This window comes from Hipposideros armiger, unplaced genomic scaffold (assembly GCF_001890085.2).
Source record: "Hipposideros armiger isolate ML-2016 unplaced genomic scaffold, ASM189008v1 scaffold_34, whole genome shotgun sequence".
Lineage (NCBI taxonomy): Eukaryota > Metazoa > Chordata > Mammalia > Chiroptera > Hipposideridae > Hipposideros > Hipposideros armiger.
This window is the reverse complement of record NW_017731384.1, coordinates 4,036,627-4,062,826: the sequence shown is the minus strand read 5'-3', so window position 1 is coordinate 4,062,826 and position 26,200 is coordinate 4,036,627. Positions and strand designations below refer to the sequence as shown.

The following is a 26,200-nucleotide window of genomic DNA, read 5'->3' as shown; positions in this document are numbered from 1 at the left end:
CCCCTGAAAATCAGGCCAGCGTCCCAACCCCCCCACACCCCCACCCCTCAGCTGAGCAGCGTTCTGTTGCCAGACAGTCCCCACCAGCACATCTGGAGATAAAAGCCAAGATTCCTGAGGCTTCAAGTGCAACCCTGCACACACCCAGTAGACACGGGAAATGAAAGACTTTTAAAGAACCCAGGGTTAAAGTTAATTCGTTCACTGCCGCCGGGAATCTATGGAGCCAGGACTCACAAGCTGGGGCAGAGGGACGGTGGCTGCCCCCCTGCCTGGCTCTCAGAACAAGCAGAGCCACTTGGAGTTGGGGCACAATGGGTGTTTCCAGGTGGGCAGCCTCAGCACCCCTGCCCCACATCCAAGATTTTATAAGACGACAAAGAAATAAGACAAAACTGGTCCATGTTTAGAAGTTCTTCTCCCCTGTCCCCCCACTCCCCCTCCCCCCAAATTATGTCTGTTCATGAAGCCCAGCCAGCTAGAGGGAAAACAGGATACTTGGGCCCTTGGGGGGGAGGGGGAGAGAGTTATTAGCACATTAAATTCTTTTCTTCCATTCTTTTTCTCTGTGTGCCTTAAGTGAGAAAAGCTGCAAAGAGGCCCTGTCAGAGAATCATACCAATCTTAGTCCTGCTTGTAAAGCTATGATGTGTGTACGTACACACACCCCACCTTTCATTCTGTAAAGTTGTAGGAGAGAAAAAGCTCTTATGTGTATAAAGTGACACAGATGCTAAACAACTATTGAAGCACTTTCTTTGGAATGTTTACTCTGTGCATTGGGTATATGGATGTTTGGGAGAGCGAAAGGGGAAGGGAGTGATCATTAGAAGGCTTAATGCACCTAGAGGTGCCCTTCCCCTGTGTTTTTGTTTGCATTTTTGTTTAGCCGTGCTTTTTCTGTTTGCCTTGCACGTTTTCAGCAGTGCGCCTGGCCTGTCTGGGGAAAAACTATTCAGGTGGGACTTTGCACTGGTTTCATTGGAGCAATACAATTGAGCAGAATTCACGTGATTTAAAAATGACTTCCTAAGTCATCCGTGTACCTCCCCTGGGATTCAGCCAGTGTCCATACAGGCAGTGACTGTCACAAGTTAGCTGGTGCCTACCAGATGAAGGAATTAATTAGCTGGTTAAAAGGCAGGGAAGCTTGCTTCTGACCTGGTCCTTCTTCACATCCATGAAGATCAGAAAACTGAGCCGTTTGACGAAGCAGAGAGCACTGACTAGAGACACTTAGAACCCAAAATGGAACCTACTGCACAAATTGCTGCAAAGCGAAAGCAATATCTGGTGTGAAGCTAGACCCAGGGGGTGGGGGGAGGGCTGCATGTCCAGAAAGCAAAATTGCTTTCTTTTCTTGACGACAATCTCGAGAATTCTCTGTTCTTAATTAAGTTCTTTTTGGGGTCTTAGAAACTGATCAAATAATAATAATAAAAAACAGCAAAAAGGCTGCTAAATTGCTTAAAATTCAACATTTCAAAGCTTCATTTATAACAAAACTCAAAACATTTAAAACACATCTAGAAATAAATTAGTTCATCTCCTGTGTTCTCAAAGTGTGCTTTTACATTTAATATGGAAATAAGACAATTTTGTGAGCAAACCCAGTTATACCCAAAAGGTTTTTCTATTCCTGAACCGACACAGTGAAGTGAGATTTTTAAAAGGCACAGGTGCTAAAAAGTGGCATTGGAAGTTCAGAAGGAGGTGAGGCGTCCTGGAGTGGGGACTGGGAATACCGTCCAGCCAGGTCACTGAAAACCTTTCTGGACCCTGGTTTGTCTGTCTGTCTGTCTGTCTGTCTGTCTGTCTGTCTGTCTGTCTGTCTGTCTCTCTCTCTCTCTCTCTCTCTCTCTCTCTCTCTCTCTCTCTCTTTTTCTAAATATGGAGGTTGAATTTAGTGGTCTTTAAAGTTGTTTTGGCCCTAAATTCCACTCCATCACTAAATATTTATTGAGGGCTTCATGCTGTGAAGACATGAAGGTGAAGATGGTTCGGTTCCTGCCCTCCCAATATGTTCTCTGAAATCACCACAATGAGCCAAGCGTGCAACTAATCCCACCGTTAGATTGCATGTGATAGCTGCATACATGGGGAAGAAATAGAATGCTATTCAGTGGCGGGGAGAGAGAACATCTAAAGGAAGAGTATAGGAAGGCTTCCCAAAGGTAATGACATGTTAAGATGGATTGCAGTTCTTTTCACAATTTTCTTTGACAAACAAGTAGACCAGTATTTTCATGTGTCTCCTGCTGGCTTGAGGGAGTTACATCTCTTGCCAAATGCTGCTATCCGGGGGCACATAAACTCAGGTGACGTGTATTTGCAAGAGGCCCTGTAGAACAAACACCTGCAAGAGATCCCGCAGTGTCCTGAGCGTCCTGGTGGGCTCCCAACTCGGTAAACCTCTGGGGGAGCCTTTACTGGGTCCTGGAACCAGCCCTGCACTCGCCCACAGGCACCGCCTCACATGCTGTGCTGCCCTGAGAACCCTCAACAAGAAGTGATTTCAGGGAAACAAGCCCAACAAAAAGCTCCCATACTAATTCTGCTCCTCAGTGGGTAGACTTGCCTATGTACCAGATTCACGGTTACAGAGTATTTCCTACAAGGGAGGGGCTTCTGCTGCTTTTGCACCAAATTAATTTAGCTGGGAATTAAAAATAGCCTCAGAGACCTGCGCCCTCACCTGTAGCTCTGATGAACTACAGGAGACAGCTGGGCGTTGGAATGTCCATTCTCTCCACCTACCAAGTTTTGGCCGGTGAGAAGAGAGGAGTGTGTGTCACTGGGTAATGACAGAGTGCCTCATAGTTTAACCAGTGCACCCAATGTCTATGTTCAAGGGACCCTGGGGGGCTTTTCAGCTTCATCCAATGGTTTAAGTGCCACTGCTTGAACATCTTTTTTTTTTTTAAGATTTTATTGGGGAATCGGGGAAAGGGGGACAGACAAGTAGCTGTTGTTTTGTTCTTCAGTCTAGTTGTGGAGGATGTCGCTTCACTGGCACAAGCTGGCACCATCATTGCGCTCTTCCCGGGTGAGGTAGATCAGTCGCCGGCTTCTGGACGGCCGCTCACTGCGGCTGCTGGCCGCTCACGCTGGCTGCTGGCTACACACGGTAGCCCATGGCAACCCACTGCCACAGGGGCTGCAGCCTATACCGTCGCCGGTGACTCATGGCAGCCCAGCTCCAGGTCAAGCTGTTGCTCAGCATCTTAGCTGTAGAGGGCAGTGTCACTGGCCCTCATATGTGGGATCCGAACCGGGCCCTCTGGCATCTGAAGCCAGTTCTTAACCAACGCGCCCGTCGGCCGGCCCTGCTTGAACATCTTTGGAACTCCATTCTTAAAATGGTTTAGAAGACCAGTAGCACATTCTTGTCAAAATCTCTACGCTTGGCAACTTTTCAGCCTTTGAGAGTATGGTAAGATTGTTTGGGGAAGCAGCCAATATCCAGCGGAGCCTGATCTGAAAAGGGGGTGCGATGAAGGTGGGTAGTACTGTTTTGGTCCACAAGGAGGTAAGAGGATAAGGTAGAAAGAGTGATTTTCTTGTAAAAGTTACCCATATAAACTGTGACATCAGGTTTGAAAGAGATTTGTGTGTGTGAAACATGGAGCACACATAGGAATCATTGTATAGCCTCTCAGGAGCACTTTTAGTTAATACCTGTTTGTTTAGTTTCTTTTAATTGTTGCAATGCTTGATGATTATGCCTACACAGTGAATTCTTTATGGGAAGATCATGTGCCTTTTCTTGGTTTTCTTTGAAAACCAAGAGCCTAGTACATAGCCAGGCACAGAATGGGTGCTTGAAAAATATTTGTTGAACCAAAGAGAATGAGTGGATGATAACCCGATTTGATCACCAGTTGTGTTTATCTGCACTTCAATTACTTGAATACTTTCAGCTACACATGGAACTATTACTGAACTTCGCCAACACGTAGGCATGGGTGTTTCATCAGCATCATTATTACAGCATCTGGCAAGGGTTGGGGGAGCCATAACTGATGGACTGTCCTACTTTTTACAGTAACCATTTCAAACCATTGTCTTAACTTTTTGGAGTTTAGTTTTTAAAAAATGGTGGACCTGGGCAATAGCTTTAAAAAAAAAAAATTTACCATCTTAACTATTTTTTTTTAAAGATTTTATTGGGGAATTGGGGGAGGAGAACAGACAAGTTGCTGTCCTTTTGTTCTTCAGTCTAGTTGTGGAGGATGTGGCTTCACTGGCCCATGTTGGTATTGTGATCATTGCACTCTTCCAGGGTGAGGCAGTCGCACGCCAGCCATTGGATGGCTGCTCACGGTGGCTCATGGCAGCTAACGGCAGCTCACGAAATCTCATACCTGCTGCCAGCCAGCCCCACTGCAGCCTACGCCGTCGCCGGCGACTCATAGCAGCCCAGCTCCAGGTCGAGCTGTTGTTCACAATCTTAGATGTAGAGGGTGCAGCGTCACTGGCCCTCATGTGGGATCTGAACTGGGGCCCTGCTGCTCAGAGCTGGCATCCCAAGCCAACTCCTAACCAACATGCCACTCGGCTGGCCCTGGGCAATAGCTTTTGACTGGTTGGGATCAGAAATTGATATGATGATTTCCTTATTGATTTTTGCTGACCTCTACCAGTAACTTAGTAATATCAGAGTTCATGATGTACAAGCAATCCAGTTAACCTGTACCTGAGAACTTGCTGGAAATGCTGCCTGGGCACTGCCACTGGAGCTCCAATCATTGGAAGTCTGAAGCTAAACATCCTCCACAAGTCACAGCATCTTTTTGATATTATCTGATGTATACTCAGCATCCCTTATGCCTGGCACTTACCTTACATTTATTCGTTATATGTTATTAAATGTTTCTTGAGTATTTATTATGTGCCAGGTGCTGTGAGATATAAAAGCTAAAAAAAAACCCAACATGGTCCTTGTCTTCAAACAGCTTATCTTTAGTGGGAAGTCATCCACATGAATAAATGTTATTTATTCAGATAGTTGTTATACTTCCATTGATAACATACATAAATGCACTAGGCATATGGTGGTAGTATTCCCATCGTACAAATGTGAAAATCAAGGCTCAGGGGTGGTTAAGTGACTTGCTGGGGACCAGCAGTAAAGGGTGCATTAAACTTTAAAGCAGGTCTCTCCACCTCCAAGCCTGTTCTCTTTCCCTGGTACCATGTGGGTGACAAGCAGAGCCAACATGAGGGCCAGTTTTTCCACATGTGAAGTCTCCATTTTTGTGGACAGAGTCTGTGGTCACGTGACTAGGAGAAATCTTAAAATGGCAAGAGAAACCTGAAATGATAAGTTCCTAAAATACAGTGAAAGCATTCACAAGGAAGACCAACAATGTGTACTAGTTTAGACTAGAGCCTGCAGGGCTGATGGGACCAGGTGAGAGCCGGGACAGTTTGGACACTTGGTTTGGATTCTCCTCGAGAAGGTGGAAGGTAGGACTTTCCAGGACGCTGGGTTTCTGGAAAGATTTGTCTCACATGGCTTCGCCTCAAGCTGAAAGCGGCCCAGATAGCTTTTTGGCTCTTGCCAGAGGCTTATTCCTGGAATTTAGTGAGTCATTTTTTTAGAACATAAAGTCGGAGTCCCATTCAGTTAGCTGGTACCTTCCTCACCTTGGCTCTGTTTTCTGTTCCTCCTGCTTAATGAATTTCTGGCAGGAGACTTCAGGAAGAGTCTGGGCAAAAAGAAGTTCGTTTCCTAGGGGCTAGGAGAAGGAGGAAAGTTTATTGAGGGTTTTCTAGCTAGCATTATCACTGTGACATTTATTTATTTACAGTGAGACCAAGAGCCAGAAACAACCCTAACAATCCAATGAACCCACTTACTAAGAATTCTGTATAGGCCTCCAGTAGTGGCTAAGAGAGATGGAGCAAATGGGGGAGTGCCTTCTGACGGCTGCTTATGTTATGTGGCTGTTCCAGAGGCTGTGAGCAAACAATCATAAGGCCTAGTAACAGCAAGAGATGCGATGGGCAGTGGGAAGGTCAATTGTTCTAGTCATTCAACATTTCTACTTTTATAATCCAACATATACCCCAGACATCTATTTTGAGACTGGTATACCGAAAGGACAAGCCACTCTCTAAGAAGAATGTCATTGTCATGATAACTGTCATTGCCATTAGGATGGTGTTTTCCCGATGATATCCTTGGCATGGAAGGAGTGCTCAAGTTCTCGATGTCAAGGCTGTCAGGACTGAGATGCATATCACTGTTCTGTGCTTCCTCACCCTTACATCCTCCTCCATTCCCCGAGCCAATGAAGGCTCGCTCCTGCCATCCCAGCCTACATTGGAAGAATACCAAGTTATCGTCTCTACACGGTCCCCCCGTCCAGAAGCCTCGCGAGTAGCTTGGTTGTCTCTGTCTCCTTTGCCGCCCACATCTAAGAGGCCACTAAGCTCTGTGGGGCCTGCCGCTGTCTCTCCATCTTCATAGCCCCACCTTAGTGAAGGCTTTATCATGTCCTGTGAATTGGCCTTATTGAGTATGGACTGTTGCTTCTTCATATGGCCACCTAGGGGTACCCCAGTTGCTGTATACATCATATGTATGTGATCATGCTACTCTCCTGCTTAACACTTTCTGAGGGTGTCTGCAGGGTCCCACAGATGACCCCACTGGCTGTTCACTGGGGCTGTTGGCCAGGATGCCTTGAGGGCAGCACAGGTTTTGTACATGGTGGTCTTGTTTTCCAAGAGGGCAAGCTTCAATTTTCACATACTTAACCAGCTTTGACGGGTATCATGTTTCCTGATGTCCCATTGGTCAAAGCAGAAGCCACATGGTGGAGCCCAGAGTCTCTGTGAAGGTGGATCAGTTGGGGTTCTCCAGAGAAACAGAACCCCTAGGCTATGTGTGTTTGTGTATTTATTACACAGACTTATGATAAGGAATTGGCTCATGCGACTATGGAGGCTGACAAGTCCAGAGATCTGTAGGGTGAGTCAGCAAGCCGGAGACCCAGGAGAGCCGACAGTGTGCTTCTGGTCGGAAGGCCGGCAGGCTCCAGACGCGACAAGAGCAGTGTTTCAGCTGGAGTCCAAGGGCAGGAAAAGCCCTGTCCCCGTTCCAAGGCCACCAGGCAGGAAGAATGTTCTAGTTAGGCTTTCATTAGGGAGAGCAATCTTCTTCATTCAGTCTACTGATTTAAACGTTAATCTTACCCCACCAGAATAATATTTGACCAGATGTCTGGGCACCCCATGGTGCAGTCAGGTGGACACACAGTGCTGACCACCCCAGGGTGGTGATACACAGTGTGAGGCCTGGCAGGTGAGTCACTCAGGCCATTAATGCAACAGTTACTGCAAGAAGACGCATTTGAGTCCTGTTGTAATATTTTCTTCCCCCTTAGTCTTACTCATCTCTAGCTCTAATGCCTAGTACAATTTCTGACTTATAGTTGGTGATCATTAATGTCTGCTGAAAGAGTGAATGAATGAAAAAGTGAAATCGCTGCTCCCCGAATAAAATGTAAATAATTTCCTCGGTTTAAATAAGATACCCGTAAAATGTTCATGAGATTCTCTCAGAATCAATACCAGCCATTTCCTCGTTGTAAGTTGCAGTCTTTAGGAAGTGAATTTTCTTTTTTTTTTATATTTTTCCTTCTTGAGGGATTCTTCAGTGTTTGCAGATGTGTAAGCCTAACAAAACGATGCAGGATGCCCAGTGAACATGCTTGCTAACTGTGTTTTCACCTGGTGAACATTTTTTGCTTACATGTCGCTGGGGGAAGAAAACCAGCCTATTCAAAGGAAATGCTTGTTTTGTCAACGGCATAGTTTAGATTTATATTCCTTGGAGTAATTGCTAATTCTGCAGTGAATCTGGAGAGGTTTATAACAAATTGCAGTTCAAGAGGAAGAGAGATGACAGAGCTAAGGATACTACCTTAGGAGCCAGTAGCCTTTGATTTTTTTCCAGTCTGACCACTGCTTTTCTAGGTGCCTGTCTATTACATGCCTAATGTGCCAGGATAAATAATCGATGCAAAAATCATCGCTATTCAGAACTCAATCTGTTCATGCTCATGAGAAATTTATATTGTTACAAGATTGCTACATGAAACACTAGATTTTGAAATGCATGGATTATATAACTGTTTTATAACAGGCAAGGTTTTTTTGTTGTTTGGTTTTTTTGTCATGTCATAAAACCTACCTAAGACAAATATCTTTCAGAAGCCAGTTTGCATGTTGCTTGCTCTCCGCAATTTGCAAGCCCCTAGCCCGGCCCTCCCCGTCTCTCTTTCAAGGCAGGAGGCTTTGCAGCATTAACATGGGGTAGGAATGTTTAAAACATGAGCATTTCATACTTGGAAATGATATTCTCCATGGAGGAGGGTGAGTTTAGGTTTCTAGATATTTAGCTGTATCATGACTCATTTGTTCTTAAACAGGTCATTCTCCCATTACTAAAATTAAACACAAAAGACCAGGGGAGCTTGAGAAAGAAGAGGAGTTCACTCAGCAGGTCTTAAAATGAGCAAGGCAGGGCTGCTGTCTTTAGCATTTGCTAAGTTTGACTGACGCACCAACATTAAGGTAATTCATTTTAATCACGTTTTTCATGACACATCTGTGACTTAGAGTCACTTAGTGTACGAAACTAGAAGGGGGAAGAAAAATGGAGAGTCGGAAATTTAAAAAGAGGCTGCATACATAAATGAAACAGACCTTCTCTGCAAGTCCACATGCCCACCGTTGGTTTGGAGATGTGTGTTTAGATTAGGTCATATTCTCACATAGCAAACTTCCCTGCTCATCCAGGAGCCAAATGATGGGAGAGTCGAGCAGAATCCCCTCTGAAAACACACAGTGTGCTGTGTGGCCTCCTGACGTGCCCCTCAGCTCTGTTCTTGTCTCCTGCAGCCCTCTACTCAGCACTCTGCTATTTTGCACGTGTCAGGCAAATCAGATCATTGCATTGCTCCATCTAAACCCTTCAGTGACTTTCCTTGACCATTAGAATAAAATATGAGCTTCTTACCTTGGGCAGCAAGGCCCGTCGTGATTGTGATTGGCTCCTGTCCACCTCACTGACCAGAGTGCCAAGCCCATGTGCACCTCAGGGCTTTGGAGTGATGGGTTCTTCTGCAGGCGGCTCATTCCAGATGCTCATTCACGTCACTCAAGTCTCTGCTCACGTGACAGCTCTTTCGAGAGGCCTCTTTGGATCATACCCTCCCCTCATTGTTATTAGTCTTTCCGCCTTCATGTGCTTCCCAGCCCTTATCACCCCCTGGCACCATACTCTGTATTTGTTACTTGATTATTGTCTGTTTCTTCCACCAGCATGAAGCACCACGAGAGCAGGGACGCACTCTTCCTCTTCTGTTTAACTTAGAACTGGCACGTAGTAAGGGCTCAATATTTGTTGGCTGGATGAATGAATGCATATTACTTTCACAAGAGAGATGAAAGATCGTATAGGGTTTTGTTTGTTTCCTTCCAGTAATATAAAAGAAAATGTCCTATGATAGATAGAGATTTTTCCTTTTCTATGATTATAATGTCATACTATGTGGTAATAAAATGGCCATGCCAGTTAAGCCTAAGACCTGCTACGTGATTGAATGTGTCTCCCCCTCCCACCTCCCACCCACCCCAGGGAAGTATGTTTTTTATCATCTTAATGTGAAGGATGTGTGCTCCATGAAGTTCATTTAAAAATGTATATGATCAATCTTATTTAGAACGCCTATGTAATTATCCACCAGATTCTGAATGTTAGCCATAGGATAAGTGGGATAAGTGTTGAATTTAAAACCTTGGAATTCATTTATATCTAATAGGATCTTAACATTGAAAATTACGGTATGGCTGCCTATTGGCGTGGGAGCAGTGTCCTGTTTCCTTAATTTCCTCCCTGCAGCCATCAGCTCTACTCACATTCTTATTGATCAGTAAGGAGTTGTTAAGTGAATTGTGATACACCCGTGTGATCAAATGTGTGCAGGCATTAAAAATGATGATTATAACGACTTGGGAAAATGCTTATATGAAGCTAGGTGCAAAAGCTTAATATAAAGTTATCACTATGATTAGTGCTATGACAGGATTTGTGTGTGGGGGAGCAGGAACTGGAAGGAACCCTAAGAAATTGAAGTCATGTGATGATAATTTGAGTTTTAAGTGGCTTGACTTAGTTTACTTTTCTGGATTTAATCTTGTTGGAGCAGTACAATTTTCGAAACGATCTAAAATTCTTACTGAAGTATTTGTGCCCCTCTCTAGACTCATCCGTACAGTTCTATTGAAACATGACAAAGTGCTGTGTTTCTCCCAGAATGTGATCTGAATGGAGCATACCTCCCTGAAGAGAATTCTTCTTTGCTCAACAGTGTGATGGCAAAGCTGTTGTTGCCGAAGTCTAGACTTAGATACACACTAAGTGTTCCAGTTTGGGATTGTGTTCAGACACAAGTAATAGAGAACCTGACCAAACAGTGGCTTGAACTACATAGAGATTTTGTTCTCAGATACCAGAATGTCCAGAATTGGGCAGTCCGGGGCTCATATGGCAGCTCCATGATGCCATGAAGAACCCAGCCTCCTTCTGCCCCGCCATCTTATCGTGTAGCTTTCATTTTATCCGTCCTCACCATTGTCCTGGTTGTAAGATGGCTGGTCGTTACCATCCCATCCATGTTCTAAGTAACAGGAAAGAGAAAGGTGAAGGTCAAAGCAGAGAGCCTGTCAAGTCTGCTCCCTTTTAAAGAACTCCTGTAGAAACCCATTCCAGGAACTTCCATTCACATCCTATTGGACAGAATTGGATCACATAGCCACTCCTACTGGGAAAGTATAGGGGTTTTGGTGTATTTATTTTAAGCTGAGGATATTTCTACCCAGACCAAAATCAAGGGTTCAGTAATGAAGAAGAGGGGAATGAGTATTGGGTAGGCAACTATCAATGATTTCTAGTTGTTGAGGATGGATTGCCTTCTAGATATAACTGCCTTCACTGTGTGTGTGTGTGTGTGTGTGTGTGTGTGTGGTCTCTTCTATACTATTGCTATGACTTCATCTCAGTATAGGAAGGATTCTGTTACGTTATGTCATGAGGGGTTTTCAGATGCAATCAAATTAACTGAGTTTCTTGATCTGTTGATGATAGAAAAAGGAGACAGGAATGAGGCAGTCTTACAATGTTTTTTTGTTTTGTTTTGTTTTTTAATAAGCTTTCCCCCCCTTAAACACTTTGTTGGTTCTTGCTGTTTGGTGATTGTACTTATAGGTTTTTTTTCTTTTGCAAGAAGCATTCTTGTTTTAATAAGGAGGTATTTTGAGCTTTAATAATGGTGTTTATTTAGTCATAATATTCTCATTACATGGTGGTTCCTGATAGTAAACAATAAAGGTTGATTGAAGCCCACCAGGTATATCAGTAACTCGCTGTTTATTACAGCAGCTTTGGTCATCTGCAGCAGAGCATCCCCCAGGTTGAGGGAGGTGGCACTCCTCCATGGATACCAGATGTCATCTGGAGTACAAGTGCTGTGTGAACAGCAGATCGTAAGGAGGTATCGAGAAACTGATGTGATCAAGAAACTATGCAATAGAGACCCAAAGAATGAGTCAGGAATATGCATATTCAGCCTGAAGAAAGGAATACATTGTAGGAGTTGATGACAGCTACCTTCCATCTTAGAAAGAACAGTGGACTTGACTTTGGGATCCCAGGAGCTGACCCAGATCCAATGACTGTTATGGGTATTATAAGAAGGCAGAGTGTAGCATAAACCCCAAGAGGAACTTCCAAAGAGTAGACATTTCTAACAATAGAAGGAGAGACTCCAGTTCAGGGATCCCCGAGAAGTATAGCTCGTCCTATTAGTCCTGCTCTACTCAGAAGGAGTAGTAGTGGCTCCTGTACATGATGCTCAAAGGACGCTGGGGTTTCTTTCTTCAGTGCCCTTGTCCCGTGCCACCTGCCCAGTTCTTAGTCTTCCTTTAAGGATCACATTTGGCATCTGGCCACCCTCTCTACCCCACAGACGCCTTTGCACCCTCCCCCAGCTCTGTCACCCGTGCTCTGTCCTCCCTGTGCATACCTCTCTGAAGACACCTGTAACACAGCACTGTGTGTCTCCATCTCGGCCCATACACCGCAGCCCCTTGAGGGCAAAGCCCCCGTCTTGCATCTCCGCATCCCCAGTGCTTACCCACAATGTGGCATGTAGCTGGCTCTCAAATAATTACTTAGTGAGCAAGTGAACGAATAGAGATTAGTGAGATTCTGTGTGAGTTAGCCTAGATGTTATATGGAATTCCTGTTTTAACTTGGGCCAGCTGTGGCCTCAGCATAATGGCTGGTTATTAAGAATAAAGAGTAATGCAGTTCGTGGTGCAAGTGCTGTCTTGTTTAGATGTCTGGCTCCCATGCTTGTGACAAGGTTGAAAATGACCCACCGAGCCGTTTCCACGAGGCACTTCATGCATCCTGACGTGCGGGTGAAATTCCCGCTCGGCGTCTTTGTTGGAGGTCATGATGTGAGCTGTGGAACAGCCAGGCTGCTGACGGTGAATGTGAGTACAATAGGCAGTGGGTGCCCTTTTGTTTATTGAAATAGAACAAACAGAAGAACAAGGCAAGTTTTAAAAATAACTTGGTACACATGTAGGTGAAATAACCTTACCTCCCAGGAGCTGAGAAAAAAACAGGTCCCAATTCTGGCTGTTGTTCCAGTATATTTTTAGTAAGAGGGCCCTTTCTTTGATGATGGATGAAGGGAAAATCATGGTAGGAAAAAAATATTAGGGAGAAGGCTACGCGAATTGTTCAGTGTTTCGTTTTATGTTCATCTCATCTGTGAGAGAAAAGCAAGCATAAGTGCAGGCTGACCATGAGCACAGCGGAGAGGGAGAATGTTGTTTCTTCCTCTCATATTTGTGTGTAACATGTGATTCAGTTATCATGCACACACTGCTGTCAGTTATTTTCAGTACATGGCTTGGGAACTGTTTGAAGGGTCTTCTAAGAAACTCCTGTCTCACAATATATTTCCAATTTTAATTTTACTCAGGAAAAAGTACCATTTGGGGAGTTTCCTGTAAGTTTTTAGTTTTTAAACGAATGCAGTTTATTTACTATAGCGTTTGAACTCGTAACATTTCTCAGTTATTGCCACCAAAGAGGTTTGGTCTGTTTCTACTAGAATCTTCTAAGGGAAATTGATGAACCTGGTAACCTAATTTTAGACCTCCTGAAATTTGGCAGATGGATGGTATTTATAGCGTCCTGAATCAATTCCTATTAGATGTTTAAAAATAGTCACAATGTTAGAGAATACATTCAAGAAAGAAAAAGATTTCAGCCTCAAATCCCATGCCCAGAACATTGTTTTTAGTCTCCTAAACTGGGTATGCATTTTGGTAACAATTTCTAAAGAGCCTTTCTGTCCCTCTTCCTTCTCTTTCCTGTACGATGCTGCTGTTGTCATGGAAACAGGTCTTGGAGTCGCTTTGTTACACAGTGTAAGGGACTCTCTGATATGGAGAGTTACTGCAGGTCATTAGCATCAACACAGAGCCTTTATTAAGTGTGCTGTGATGCATATTGTACAAAACATGGAACTCTGTGTTTTTGGAGCTTATACTAAAGACATAACTTTGACATCCATAAACACAAAACAGACATCAGGGTCCTGAGCCATAGGAACCTTGAAAAGCAGTGGGCATTTGCTATTTCTGTTACCAGTGGTGAGTTACATCCTTGGTTAGAGGCAGGTCATTAGTATGTACCAGTTAGGGTCGGCTTATTGAGAAAGGAGGATTTGGGGAGCTTGTTGAGTGAAACAGGAAAGGAGCACGCTAGCAGTTAAAGGGGATGGTTGGAAATTCCCAAATTTCCAGTAGAAATTTTCAACAAACCGCTTAGAGGAAGAAATTGGCCCCAGAGATGAAAAACGGCTGTGCAGAATTGTCTGAATGCTCTGACGCCTCCAAGTTTGAATGTTCCATTAGCAAGCTGTAAAACAGCCCAATCAGATAGTAATGCTGGTATTTTACCATGTATGTGATTTCACTGACCAGGGTCTAAGATGGGGTGAAGCAACTGGATGATGTGGTAGGCTCTCCCTGCCCTGGGATTGTCACTTGTCTTCTCACTTTACCAGCAAACACTACCAGAGATGCCAAAAAATGTATACAAGTGGACACTTTGGTCGGCGTTGCTCAAGCAGTAGTTCGCCATCATCAGAAGTGTCTGGGACGCTGATGGGACCCACTCTGAGCACCTCTTGTAATGGCAGAAGTCAAATGTGACTTGTATTCATTTTTTGTTTTCGGTATATATTGAATATTACAATTTTGATACAGTTTTCCTTTCTTAGAATGTGTATTCATATTTTTTGCACCCTCTGTATAATCTCTCAGGCTGTCCATTTCCTCACCTTTCAACTGGGAAACCTCCCCAGCAGTGGTGCTGAGGGTTTAATGAGAGAGGTGATGGTAAATAAAGGACCTTGTAATGCCTACTGCTTGGTAAGTGCTAAGTCCCTCAACTTCACACCAATCAGTACTCCCTAGGGAAGTGGTTCTCAGAGTGGGGTCCCCCACCTGGAACTTCAGTAGCACCTGAGAACTTGTTAGAAAAGCAAGTACTCAGGTGTCGCAGAAGTGCCGAATTGGCAGCTCTAAGGGCGGGGCCTTGGGATCTTTGTTTAGAGCTCTCCGGTGAGGCCCTGTCTGAGAACCATTACCTGAGGACGTTTCTGGGGATGGTCTTACCTTGGACATGACTGAGTGCAGTTCCTGTTGCCATGTAAGATTCCTGGTCACTCACAGAACTCATCCACGCCACTGTTCAAAGAAGGGTGTTGAATAAGGTGGCTTTTAAATTTCTGAGCTGTTGGAAGAACAGAATAACTTTGAATGAAAAAGTCTCTATATATTTACCGAGCCGTCAAAAAGAACGTCTGATTCAGCTATTCAAAGTTAATACAATTAGCAACCATTTTCCCTTTAAATTTCAGGTTTATTAATAACAAATTTATAGTCTTTGCTTGGGCTAAAGAAACAATTGACCACACTCTTCTCTAACTCTAGGATCCTGCCTTATTATTCCTAAGTGACAATTGATTGTGCTGGGCTTCTAAAACCCAAAAGATTTGCCCCTAGACTTAACAGGAAAAGTAGAATGCTTCCACCAATACCACTTGCAGCTGCTATTTTAGACCCAATGAAATACTCCTGGGTCTGTCATTCCTGATTTTATTGCTTTTAAAAATCCTGCTATAGAATATTTTTTTAAAGAAACACTGCAGTGATTTAAAAGTGATTTGAAACCAGGGCATCACTGGTATGTTGGGAGGCAAGGGGCCTTAACTTATGAGATGCTTCAGATATGGTGTGACATATGGCATTCTCAGGACTCGGGGAACCTGCCCACTCGACACAAACCAAACTATAGCTTCAGCTAATTTTGATTTGGAAATTGCCCCCTAAAAAGGAAAGTACTAAAAATGTTTGACATTTATAGGATTTCTGCCACAGTCTGCAGTTTCTCTAACAAGTGTATTCACTGACTTTGAACGGATTTGGTAATCGCTAACTCATGTTTTTATGTAGTGTAGGAGTACAAATACAGCCCTAATGTTATATTAGAGTGATGGGTATAGAGAGCATAATGACTATCGAGGTCAGAATTCATTTTTATCGTTTTTAAACATGTCTTCAGCATCCAGATGTAAACTCATCTATAAGGATAATGGTAATGTGTGACCCCAGAGAATTTTTTTTTCTAATTCTCAATTGCCTTTCACACTTACTGTACTTAGGAAGTATTGTCTTTAGGATCCCAGAAGAGTGGTATAAATGACAAAATGAGGTTCAACTTTTTTCTAAGGAAAATTGAAGCGTGATTTTTTTTTCTTTTTTGGCTAATTAGGACAACTAAAAGTAAACATCCAATTAATTATGCAGCGATGAATCTCATCTGCCTCAGTCTGTATTTTTTAAGGAGTCCAAAGTTAGAATAATGTATGTTTGAAGGAGGGCCAGTGTACAACAAACTTCAATTTCTCGTCGAGGATGAAATCTCCTTGATTTCACGGATTTATACCATGTGTGTAAGGAAGGAAAATAGGGTCCGGAACTGTTTGATCCCCTTACTCTGAAACAGCGAGACCTGGCTTCTCCTTTTAGATAGATCTTCAAGATGCTGATTGTTTTCTGAAATAACAAAAGACTCAAGTGAAGAAAGAATTGAGGAACTAACGTAAATTTAGCTCTGAAAGAACCCATCGTTCAAACCATGATGACCTCCTTAGCTTCTACTCAGTCTCTCATTGCCCTCCTACCGCATTTCAGCTCCCATTCTGTGTGACAGGGGCAGGGGTCTTTCTCATGGTCTGGACCACAGATCCCCCCAGATGTCCAGCATGGAGCCGCCCGGGTTTTGAGATGAGCAGCGTGCCTGTGAGGTTGTGCCAGACCTTGGGAAGAGCTGATGGATGTCCTGAGACTGCGTGTGACCCGAGGCAAAGCCAGTGGGGCAGGATGGAACACCTGCTCTTTATAAAGTGATCCCCACCTTTTTTTTGGGGGGGGGGTCCTGTAATTTATGTGTTTATTTCCTTTTAGTATTTTGTATGGCTGTATGAGTCTGTGTCAGCTTGCTAGGCAGAAAGGAGTTCCTGAATATTAGCAAGGCCCAAAGGAGAGAACGGCATGGGGACAGAACCCCTAATCAAGGAGAAACGCAGGGATTGATTGTAAAGCTCACTGTTGCATTCTCTTGGAGAACCTCAGCCCTGTGCTAGGTATTGTATTCTTGTATTATAAATGGGCCAAGTTATCTCCTTATAGGCAGTTCTTGGTGAACTCAATGTAGTCCTTTGTAGAGGAAGGAGAGACCACCTGCTCAAAGCAGTCTTCTTAAAAGGATATGTTGGGGGCGTTTTATGATGCCTGGTGTTGGGACATAGCAATGAAAACTATAACGTCTATTCTGAACTTAGGGAAAATGGTATGAGACTGTGTAGCTGGGACTGTCATTGGATGATATGTGGAATGTGTGGATGACTCATTAAAAAGAAAAAAAAAGAAAAGAAAGGCCCCAAAGAAGAGGGCCTAGAGCAGCGATTCTCAACCTTTCAGAGGGTCGCCTAAGACTATCGGAAAACAACATATTTTCGATGGTCTTAGGAACCAAGACACCGCTCCTCTATCCGTCTCCAGGCCCACATGCAGATACGCCCACATACGAGTACCCGGCAACCCATGTGAAAGGGTCGTTCAACCCCCAAAGGGGTCGCGACCCACAGGTTGAGAACTGCTGGCCTAGAGCATTATCATCTATCATGAGACCCGCATGAACCTGTGGGGCCTTGAACGCTGCTCCCTCCTGGGCTGTGCTGTCAGCGCTTCCTTGATAGGCCCTTGGTACTGCATCCTGTGAATTCTGTTGCTGCTGCTGGAATAGCTCTCTAGTGCCCTCTGGATCGATCCTACCAGTGTCTAGAAAAGGCCGTGGAGAGTGGCCGTGGGAGGGGTTGAGTACGGGAGTAAGATAAGGCTCTCTGCAGTCACCTGAGGAGAGGGGTCAGGGTCTGGGCACACCATCATTCCGGCTTTAGAAAAACAAGCAGGATCAATCAATCCGTGTAGGGCAGTAACCCCCAAACCTGGTGTACAGCTGACTTACCTCGGACATTTTCCAAAATGTGTTTCCTGGGCCTACTCCAAAGCCAGGCAGGTCTTAGTTGGGAAGGACCAGGACTTAGAAACCATAAGCTTTAGAGTCAAATAGTCCGAGGGTTGACTCTCAGCTCCAAACACCCTTAATCATTGTGTGACCTTGAGCAGGTCGGTTAAAGAACCTCTACAAACCACAGTTTCTTTATCTGTGGGCCTAGGACAAATAATCATGCTTATTTATAGAGTGTTGGGATGAATTAAATGAAATAATGCTTGTAAAATGCTTAGCTCACTTCCTGTCACACAGTAATCACTCAATAAATATTAGCTATTATTATGCTTAACCCAAATGTGTGTGTCGGATGGCTGCTCAGTAACTATGGGAATGTGCAAAAGGATTAGAAAAATCATGCTCCCTACCCTGACAAATACACAATCTAAATGGCTGAGAAGCAAGCGCACATGAATATTCCGTGAGCTGTGGGAGAAGGGGGAACACTGTGATGAAGTTCAGATTTGCTGGAAGATGCTAGAAAGATATGGACTGTGCCTGAGGGAGGTCCAGGGTGGTGCCGTTGGAACTGCAGAAGACAGTGACTCGAGAGCTTCTTTCAGAGGCAGCATGAGAGGGGCTTGCAGTGAAGCGAATTGCCTTCTGATGATGTCAACATATCTAATACAAGGCTCTGACTAATTGCTATTTATAGTTGCTTATATTTCAAAAGCTTGTTTATACTGCTGAAAATTAGCAGGGTGTAGTGGAAAGAGCTCAGAGCTCAGCCTCAACTCCCAAATTCTTGTTCCACCTCTGCCATGACTAAGTGACCTTCAACAAACCACTTCATTCCGAGGCCCCAGCTTCCTCATTGTGGAAACAAGGGGACCAGACGACTGCCAGGGGTCTTCTGGCTCCAGCATGAACCATCCAACCCTCAACAAACCTTCACTGCACTCCCTTTCCAAAGCGTTTATTGTGCATCCTTAATTTTCAATTCCTGACCTTAGGTAAGATCCATTGTTCCATGGAAGACTGTGTTTTGCTAATTTCTTGTTCACAATTCAGATTCCTGTAAAGGCCACAAAGTCAGAAATTTCCACTTATATGTAAAAGCACTTTTGTTCAGTTGAAATTCTATAGAAAGTCTACTTCGTTATGCTTTTGTTTTATTTCTAGTCTCAAGAGGCTGTTATTGTCTTTCTGGAAGATTAATTTGGGGACATCTTAGCACATCGATTCCTTACTCTAATTCTAGGTCCTGGTTGTACCCGATTTATACACAGTTGGCTTCAGATGACCCATACTTACAAGTTGGTATTATCTTGAATGTTGGATGTAGTCCTTCTCTTCTCCCACTGCAGAACTACTCAGGAATTTTCAATTCAGGGCACCTAGGAGGCATTCACTCTTACATACAGTTCAAGGCCTTCGTTGCTTGTCTGCTCTGGGGGATGCACTCTTCTGCACTGGGGATCCATCAGCTGAACGAAACACACAAAAATGTCTGTGTTTGTGGGGTGTATGTTCCAGTGCCATTAGCCTGGAAATGTACCTACCCTATTGCCACATGGGAGGAGTGACTTGTGACAGGTGTCTGGGTCATCTTCCTTTATCCAGCGTCACTTTCCCTGAATCTCCCATGTCATTATGTAGGGAGACTCAGTCATGAAAACCACAATGCCCTTTTATATAGAAACAATAAAATATGTGACTGTTAGGTACGTGTGCTTCAGTGCAAAAAATGGCCACAGATCCTCCCCTGCAAGTTGCATGCTCCCTTATAACATGACTTCGCCACAGCTCTGTTCAAGAGGTGGAGACCATTTCTCCACTCCAGTGAGTCTAGACTGGCTGTGTGACCTCCTGTGACCTGTAGTAGAATGCAGCACGAATGACATTGTGGGAGCTCGGAGCCCAGGCATGGCGAGGTTTTGCAGCTCCCTCTCTTGCTCACTCTCTTGGAATTTCTGCTGCCTCAGGAAGAAGCCTCCTTGAGGGTGAGAGGCCCCCATGGAGCAGAAATAAGCCTTCTGGCTGAGGACCCCTCGACCAAGCCAGCACCATCCTCCAGGCCTGTGAATGAGGCCGTCATAGACCACCCAGCCCAGGCACCTGACAGTTGGATGCAGCTGCATGAGCTTGCACCAGCTTAACATCTCCAGATGCTCACCATCTGCATCAGTGCAAATTGCTTTTATTAGTAATAATTGGAAGTAAGGATTTTATTCATATAGCTATTAATGTATTTCCCATTTGTTATGAATTAAGTAGACTTTGGAAGGTGGGCTTTGGAAATGCCTTTCACGTTTTAAATCACCCACTTAGAGACAAGCTTTTGGAATAGAACCACCTAAATTTTGTTGACTAGCTGTATGGGTTTTGTGGAGAGAGATTAGCACTAGCATGTGTGATATATTTCAGTCATTGAATGGTGAAAGATTCCAAGAGTGCCTGTTCCCCATGGATGTGGATATCTGGGGTGTCCCTGGAAAGGCCTGGGTCTAAGATGACCCTGACCAGAATTTGGACAAGTATGTTTTCATTGGACTGAGACTTATCTCCTTACTAGAAGTGCTGATGAAAGTCATGACTCAGTAATATCAGTTCAAAGTGTCAAATGGACATCTGTCTCCATAAATTAAACAAACATGGCAGGTCCACTCCACACTCTTTTCCCCCTCTTTTCCAAAAGTTGTGGGGTTTTTTATTGTTTTTTTTAATTCAGAGAGAAGTCTGGGAATATTATCTGTATATAATTGCTTTATAAACACCGTTTTATTTAATGCCCTTGCTAATAATACTTCCTGTAAATAAACAATATCAGCATTGTTCCAGGTTGTTTTTATAATAATACATGTTTTATGAAGTGATCTAAAAATAACATACTGCTGTGATTGAAAAATTTTGGAAATTGTATATCTTAACTATAATGCTATATAGATATCTGTTCCAATCAGTGGATAAAAGCAACTACACACCACTACAAGGAATATTGAGACAATTTGTTAGTAATAAAGTTAGAAATAGTAAAGCAAGTTTTAAAGTAAATATATAGCTGACATGTATATAATCTCTAGCAAGTAGTTTCATAGAAGGAGGTAAGGTTTTCTATTGAGGATGATTTCTGTGGGGATGATCGGGTGGGTTTGAAATGAAGAGGTAGCTCGCTTCATGATGGATACACGACTCCTATCAACTTGCTGTTATCACTTAATAACCAACCACCCCGGAAGCTGGTGGCTTTCAAACAATGGTGGTGTTATCTTGCCCATAATCTACAGGCCATACTATAAGGTTTAGCTGATTTCACCTGAGCTCAGCTGGGCACCTGGGTTTCCCATTATGAGGTGACTGCCCCACGTGTGTCTCATCCTCCTCTGACCGGGAGGCCAGGCTGGGCGTGTTCTTCCCAGAGCTGGCAGAAGCCCAGGAAGACAAGCGGACACGCCAAGCCTGCTTTGTCCTAGGCTTGGAATGGGAGTGCTGGCATTTCTGCCTCCTGTTGGCCTTAGCAAGTCACATGGCTTAGCGCACAATCAATGGGCAGGGAAATATACTTGACCTTTATCGGAGGGATTCCTGAGTCCCATGAAAAAGGGCATGGGAACAGGGAGGGGTGAAAAGTTGGGGCCAATAATGACATATACCACCTTCTCTGTGTGACTCTTAAGAAGAGCCCAGACTTGCTAAACATGTGGGGAAAGGTAAATTGGATTAGCCATGGTGAGGAAACAGTTTGGGGACACTTTGGTCTTTGTAGACCATAAAGACACTCGTCTTCCTATACTAGGGGCTGCACACTTCAGCTGGTTGGGCCACATGCTGTTCAAGACTTGTTTTTCTAAACAGTGTTTCATTGGGACATAGCCATGCCCGTTCGTTAAGGTATGTATTGCATATGGCTGCCCTGGCAACAGAGTTGAGCACGAATGCTTGTGACAGAGACTCAGTGGCCCACAGAGCTGAAAATATTTACTGCCTGGCCCTTTACAGAAAAAGTTTGCAACCCCTGTTTCATATTCTGCAGCTGAATAGTTTATGGGAAGCAAATTCAGTTGTCATCTGCACCTCTCTGCCCTCCCCCGAGTCCCAGTTCCTTTTAAGAGGGTTTTGCTAGTGTGGGTGGCCTTCTCATTCTTGTGTGTTTTTATAACACTGATAAAACAGGGAGCTCAAGTCCTCCTGGCACCTGGGTTTGGCAGCTCTGCAGCCAATACACTTTGCCTCCGCAAGCTATAATCCTTAAACCAAAGTTTACGAGCCGACAAATTGCAGACTATAGAGCACACACAAAGGAAGGAGCCAGTTGCTGCTTTTGCCTTGACTGTTAATGCTTTGTGGCTCTGTAGGTCATTCATGATGTCAGACAATAGGGTGATTGTTTCTGTTCTGCTGAAGGACAGTCGGATTGTGTTTTGTGTGGCATGGAGTGCAGACCCGCTCACCTTTTCTCCCCCAAATGGAGTCTTCTCAAACCTCCTGTCAGCTTGGTGGGTGGTGGGAGGCCACACCCCTTGGGCCAGCCTTTGGCCATGCTGCTTTTTATTTTCCTTTTTTTTTTATTAATAAAATTACTTTTTGGTAATATATTACAAAGAAAACTTTAAAAAGCTGTATGTTATACCTACCACCTCCTTAGCATGTATTTATAATGGTTTTCTCAACTAGTTGGGGATTTAGATGGTTTAAAAACAATCTTGATGACCGTATAGAAATATGGAAAATGCTTGTAATATGGTGTTCCATGAAAGAAAGATAATACAGGATTGCTGTAGGTACACTGTTGCAACCATGTGATAAATATGTACGTAGATGCAGAAGTGTCCCGCAAAAGATACCCACGTTCTAACACCCAAAGCCTGCAGCTGTTCCCTTTCATGGCAGAAAGTACTTTGCAGATGTGAGGGAGTGAAGGATCTTAAGATGGAGAGATGATCTTGGGTTATCTTGGCAGGCCCTGAGTAATCACAAGGGTCCTTATGAGAGTGAAGCAAGAGGGCAGAAGTCTGAAAAGGATAAGGCAGCAGAGGTTGGAGGGTTGTTCTTTGAAGATGGACGAAGGGGCCATGAGCCAAGGAGTCTAGTGGCCTCTAGAGACAGGAAAAGGCAGGGGAACAGGCCTGCGGAAGGCACACAGCCCTTACACAATTCCTGCTGGAACTCGCACCTCTGCAACTGTAAGGTAATAACTTGGTGGTGTTCTCAGCGAGTCTGTGGTATTTTGTTACAGCAGCAATAGAAAACCAATACAGCACATATTACTGGAGAGGAAGGTGTTTCAAAAGGATAGTTGGAAGTTATTTTATATAGTTTAGTTGGTGTATTTTGATTGGGTGGTTGGTAAGTTTATTTTGCTTGGGTGCTTAAGACTAAGAGGCAGCAAGTGCCCTTTAAATGTTGGAGGACAGGGGGCAATGGTAGAATTTGAAGTTCCAAATCAAGCAAATCAAATGATATATGAACCTAGCAATGTTGTTCCCTAGTTTGGGTTTTGCTGTGTCAGGGTAGCAAATGGCTCCAGCCTTAACAGAGAAGCCAGTTGTTTTTTTTAAGCTTCTCTCTGGTTTTCGATAGACTTCCTTGGAGCTGAAATGTCATCTTTGATGACTATTGGTATCCTTGTAATTAAGGTCTTTTCAAAAGTTTGAGTGCGAGCATTAAGCTCAAAACACATTGACAAACTTGCATCAAACTCTGAAAGGTGACAGTAGCGTTGTGTAACACAGACATTGTTATAAACCGATTTTCTCTCCACCCTTGTTTTGTCCCACTATTTCCAAGTTATAAGAAGCTGTTGTGGGTAAGGCTAGCTGCTCACTTCCCCCGCAGCTGACCTTGTGGGTTTTTGAGTTCAGTAAGTCATTTCCTAGTCCCGCCTCTGCCATCCAGAGCGGGAGCTGCAGAACCTGCTTCTTCATCAGTAAAAGGAGCTCAGCCAGCGTCTAATGAGCCCTTTCTTGTCGGGGGAGTGGCCCACGAGAATTCCAGAATCTCATAGTCAGTGTTTGCATTTTTCTACACAGGTAAAACGAGAGTGGGAAAATTTTCTCTTGTCCCAAGGCTCGTTTTGCATATTTTGAGCAACTAGATGAATGAAGATCATTAGGAACATGTCCTTATGTGTGTTCTCGAGGTCTGTGGCTCCATTTCGTGTCTGTTAATGTGAAATCCCTGAATACTGTGGTCCGTGGCTTAGCTGGGTCAGTCAGAATCAAACTTTCTTCTTAAGCCTCAAAATCAGCTGCTGATAACCCTGCTTGATGGATGCTGCAAGAGCAAATCAAACAGACTTTATTTCAGCTGACTCACCCCAGGTCCTTTCTTTTGCTCCTTCTCTCTCCTCCCAAATCTGCAACATGCAAGAAGGAAAACTGAGTCGGGGGACATAGAACTCCTGTCCCTGGGAAGCAGTAGGGGCCGTGCTCTTGGCTTTGGTTTGGCAATATAATGCACCCTTACAGGTTCTTGGAAAGTAAACGGTGTTAATTTGGCTCCTGCCCCAAGTTCACTTCCCTTGGATCCCCTGCTGCATAATGTATCATATTTTGGCTACAATCAGTTTATTCCAACCCTTACTGTCCTGAGGTTCAGCAAATACTTTGAACTCTCAAAGGAAAGGTTGTGAGCCGAATCCATTTATTCCGACTGAGACCATCTTTTGATTTGAGAGCCGGGACGCGAGATAAACACACGAATATAGTTTAATTAGGCCAAAGGCTGTGATACAGTCTTACTGACATGTGCAAATGTGGGTGGCGGAATGAACTTGGCCATTCAGCGTGCTGTCACCAAGGTTCCCAAACACAGGGAAACCGAAACACACTTGGGGCAGAAGGAAAGCTTCGTCAGCTAGAGCGTTTTCAGCTGTGGAGATGACTGGATATAAAAAGCAGAAGAGGACCTTCGCAGTTTGTTGCCTCTTTCTCAGCCTCAGCTTGTTCTCAGTTTCCACGAGGGACAAAATGGATAATTATCTTCCTGGCATCTTTTGTCCTCTATTCCAAAGAAGCGAGGGAGGTGTCAGCTCCCAGGCCTTCTGCATTTTGTTTGTTTGTTAGAGGGCTGGATTGCATGCAGCTCAAGCACAGGGGCTCCCTCACCTACTTGTAGGCCCCCCTTGGCCAGGCAGGGGAGTCCAGGAATTCCTTTTTCAAGTTTCTGTGGCCGTCCCCATGCAGCCACACTGCTTGCATTGCTAGTATTCCTTCTCTGCCTTTCAAAGCTGGTAATATTAGAGATCTAGAAAAATCCTCCCTGTGCTCCCACCTTCCCCTGGCAGCGGGGTGGCAGCCAAGCCCCTCACCTCTCTGTCCATCTGTCTGCCTGTCTGTCTCTCCCCTGGGCCCTCCCATGTCGTCCTGACAAACACTTCTAGTCGCTTGATTACCTAGATTTTTGTGGACAGTGAGGAGCTTTTCAGTAACATGTGTTGCCCCGGCGGGCCTCTCTGTTCACTCAGCATACACTAGAGTGCAGGGCTCCAAGAAAGCCTGCGATTAAATGGGCCGGGGGACCCTCACCACACGGAAGCCTGCCTGCTGATTGGTGCGGTGGGAGACCAGCTGAGAGGCAGGGCCATCTACACTGACATCCATGGCACCTGGCAGCCAGCCCCCCTCAGGACTGTGTAGACCTGTGCTGCTCAGCCCTGACTGCACCTGAGACGCAGCTTTTAGAAGGGGGGCCGGGGCCTGGGAGGTCTCCAGATCGATGAAATGTACATCTCCAGGTGGCAGCCATGGCCTCAGTGTTTTATCAGAGCTCCCCAGGTGATGCTGCTGGGAAGCTGGAGCTGAGAAGCCCTGCTTCAGACGCAACTGTCTTCACTCTAGACCAGGTTGGGGAGTGTTGCCTCCTCCTGTGGCTGATGTCAGGCAGAAATGACCACTGGGTTGTTGGTGCCCTGAGGCTGTCCTGTCATTACAGTGTGACTGTTTCAGGTGAAGTGATCAGGCCCACATTTCCGCAGGTCACCTTAACAGTAGTCCCCTGTCCTTGCCATCTCCCCTGAGGGCCTAGCCCCTGCACATCAGGAGCAGCCACAACAAGGTTCAGGTTCACACTTCTCTCCCCACCACCCCCTTTCATGCCACCCCTATGACGGTCCCAACCTTTAGGACAGCAAATAGAACCCACGGAGACCACCCATCACGAATGTCCCTGCTCACCCGCCGGACCCACAGACAGTGTGCTTTCTTCTTAAAATGGCCTTCCCCATGCTTACCCTTCCCAGACCTCACACTCTGCAGCCTGCATTTCCAGCGGTGGAGTTGGATTTCCCCTGAGAGGAGTTGCTTTCTGACTCCTGCCTGTACCAAGGAGCTAGGCAACCCCCCTGCGCCCTCAGACATCTTCCGAGACGCCCGCCCCTCCCGGGACTTGCTTCTGCATAATTTAGCTCCTTTGTCACTGGAGCACGGTGTTCCACTGCTGAGCAGATCAGGGTGAACTTCCAAGGAGGAAAACCGCAAATGGCTTTGCCTTTGGGGCTGGGTTCCCCTGCCCCCGATTCCCCGC

The 26,200-nt window shown here is 44.8% G+C and overlaps 1 protein-coding gene and 1 long non-coding RNA gene across 3 annotated transcripts in view; one reads left to right on the top strand and one right to left on the bottom strand.

The window, feature by feature from the left end:
* Positions 1 to 26,200, top strand: part of PRKCA (protein kinase C alpha) — a 375,771-nt gene that overhangs the window by 160,650 nt on the left and 188,921 nt on the right. The gene's annotated exons all lie outside the window — the stretch shown is intronic.
* Positions 14,828 to 25,980, bottom strand: LOC109380293 (uncharacterized). The gene is made up of 3 exons (XR_002123431.1): positions 25,908 to 25,980; positions 18,992 to 19,164; positions 14,828 to 14,893 (listed from the first exon to the last, which is right to left on the bottom strand). It is a non-coding gene; the product is annotated as an uncharacterized LOC109380293 (long non-coding RNA).